The sequence below is a fragment of the Tupaia chinensis genome, unplaced genomic scaffold (assembly GCF_000334495.1).
Source record: "Tupaia chinensis unplaced genomic scaffold, TupChi_1.0 Scaffold000706_1, whole genome shotgun sequence".
Classification (NCBI taxonomy): domain Eukaryota; kingdom Metazoa; phylum Chordata; class Mammalia; order Scandentia; family Tupaiidae; genus Tupaia; species Tupaia belangeri.
In genome coordinates, this window is record NW_006160229.1 from 6,168,194 (window position 1) to 6,171,200 (window position 3,007).

At 44.2% G+C, this 3,007-nt stretch overlaps 1 pseudogene; it reads left to right on the forward strand.

Annotated features, from left to right (window-relative positions):
- LOC102472930 (COP9 signalosome complex subunit 6-like) overlaps nucleotides 1-3,007 on the forward strand; it is a 6,040-nt pseudogene extending 3,033 nt beyond the window's left edge.

Below are 3,007 nucleotides of genomic sequence, written 5' to 3' on the forward strand. Positions count from 1 at the left end.
GTGGCTGGACCAATTTACATTCCCACTGAACACTCATTCATCTCCCCCCACCCCCCACCCCCGCTCTTGGAAACCATTCTGTTTCTGTTTTTGAACACTTCCGATACTTCATATTAGTGGAATCATACAGTATATGTCCTTTTATGACTGGCTAATTTTGATTAACATAACATTCTCACAATCCGTCCATGGCTGAGTGACATGACCCCTTTTTTTTAAGATATCCCATCCTATGTACGGACCCTGTTCCCATTATCCATTTATGTATTGACGGACATCTGTTTGCCTCTCCATTTTAGCGATTGTGAAGAATGCTGCAATGAACATGGGCGTGCAGAAATCTTTTCTAGACACTACTCTGAATTCTTTTGAATACATGCCTACAAGTGAGTACTTCAATTTTAATTTCTTTTTAGCAACCTCCATACTCTTTTTCCATAATGGCTGTATCATTTTACATTCTTACCAACAATTTTACTGATTGTCTGCCTGCTGGAACTGTCTGTTTCTGATAGAGTGATGTTAAAATCTCCCACTGTAATAATGGACTCATCTATTTCACCTTGCAGTTCTATCACTTATTGCCTCATATATTTTGATGTTCTGTTGTTAGGTGGATGTACATGAAGGACTATTATGTCTTCTTGGAAAATTGACCCCGTTATCATTGTGTAACATTCCTCTTTGTCCTTGATAACTTTCGGATGTGTCTGAAGTCTGCTCTGTCTGAAGTTAACATCACTACTCTTGTTTTCCTTTTGACTACTGTTAACATGGTAGATCTTTCTCCATCTACTTACTTTTTTCTCTAGGATTCCTAGGGACTAAACATAGTCTAGCAATGAATGCGCTGAGAAATGGAAGAACTAATCAAACTTAATACATCCATTCATTTGCTTCTAATCTACATGTGTCTTTATATTTAAAGTGGGTTTATTTATTTTAATTAATTAATTTTTTGGAGATTTTTGCTATAGGATGTGTGTGCTTGCTGAAGAAACAGAGAGGCAGAAAGTGAGAAATTATCCCTTGGGAGGATGGCCATGCTGCAATCTCTTCTTCATTCTCCTCTCGGGATTTTGGGCATGCAGGCACACACATCTGGCATGAGTTTCAAGCCACCCGGTATGCAGCTCAAACCACAGTTGACTATGTGGGAGTCCAGCGCCTTAAACGACCATACCACCTGCTGGCCCCTACAGTGGGTTTATTTATCTATTTATTTGGAGAGGTTTTTGCTATAGGGCGCGTGTTCTCACCAGGAAGACAGAGAGAGACAGAGAGACAGAAAGCAAGAAATCACCTCCCAGGGGGGATAGCCACGCCGCAATCCCTTCTTTTCCATTCTCCTCTCAGGATCTTGGGCACGCACACACACCCTGCGTGAGTTTAAGCCACCGGGTCTGGGACCTGAACTGCGGTCAACTACGTGGGAGTCCAGCGACATAACCATTACGCTAACTGCTGGTCTCAAAGTGGGTTTATTTTAAGACAACATGTTTTCGTCTTTTTTATCCACTCTGACAATCTCTCTTTGAATTCGTACATTTAAGCTACTGGCATTCAAGATAATAATGAACATAGTTGAGTTAATGTCTACCTCAACTGGGAGTGTTTTAGTTGCTCTTAATCCCCTTGTCATTCTCAATAGCTCAGAACACTGGATCAGTATGCCCTCTCAGGAGGGACGGCCTATACAGGTGATCGGGGCTCTGAATGAGAAACAGGAAGACCCAAATATTGAAGTGATTGGGACCAGCAGATGGCATAATGGTTACATCACTGGACTCCTGATTAGAGTCCCAGACCTGGCAACTTAAAACTCATGCCAGGTATATGTTTGTGAGGAGAGGGACAGCGTGGCCATCCCTCCCTGGGGGGGGGTGTAATTTCTCACTTTTTGTCTCTTTGTCACTCTCTTTGTCTCTCTGGCAAGCATACAGGCAAAATCTCTCTTTAAAAAAAATAGAGATGAACTCCTTTGAGCTGCTGTCCCACACCATGGAAGACAAGATTATCATCAACAAGGAATATTACACCAGGGATGTGTATTGAAAAAGATATTCAGGGAGCTGGAGTTTCTGGGTTGGTATACTACAGGGGGGCCACCTAATCCCTCTGACATCCATGCCTATCAGCAGGTGTGTGAGATAATCTTTCTTAAGTTGAACCCCATGACCAAGCACACAGTTCTTCCTGTCAGCGTTTTTGAGTCTCCCATTGATATAATCAACGAAGAGGCCACAATGCTATTTGCTGAGCTGACCTGCACTCTGGCCACAGAGGAAGTTGAAGATATTGGTGTAGACCACGTGGCACAAATAACTGCACAGGCAGTGGGGAGATCTCCACGGTGGCTGAACGCTTGACAGTGCAGCACAGTGCCATTAAGATGCTGCACAGGGACCAGCAGATGGCATAACAGTTACATCTCTGGACTCCCACAGTAGTCGACTACAGTTCGAGGCCCAGACCAGGTGACTTAAAATTCACACAGAGCATGTGTGTGTGTGTGTGTGTGTGTGTGTGTGCCCAAGATCCTGAGAGGAGAATGAAGGAGAAGGGATTGTGGAGAGTGTGGAGTGGCCATCCCCCCCGGAGAAGGGGGTTGTGTGATTCTCATTTTCTGTCTCTCTGTCTCTCTCTGTCTCTCCAGCAAGTAACACATGCCTTATAGCAAAAATCTCTCTAAATAATAATAATAATAATAATAGATGCTGCACGGCCATGTCAAGCTCATCTTGGAGTACGTCAAGACCTCTGAAGCTGGAGAGATCCTTAACCGGAAGATCCTGCGGGAGGCCTATGCTCTGTGTCACTACCTCTCTTGGCGCTCAGCACAGACAAAATTGAGACAGACTTTTATGATCCATGCAATGACGTGGGGCTTATGGCCTACCTCAGCACCATCACCAAACCCTGCAACACCATGAACCAGTTTGTGAACAAGTTCGGTGCCCTCTACAATCCACAAGGCACCGGCAGGCAAATGCAGGGGCTCTTCTGA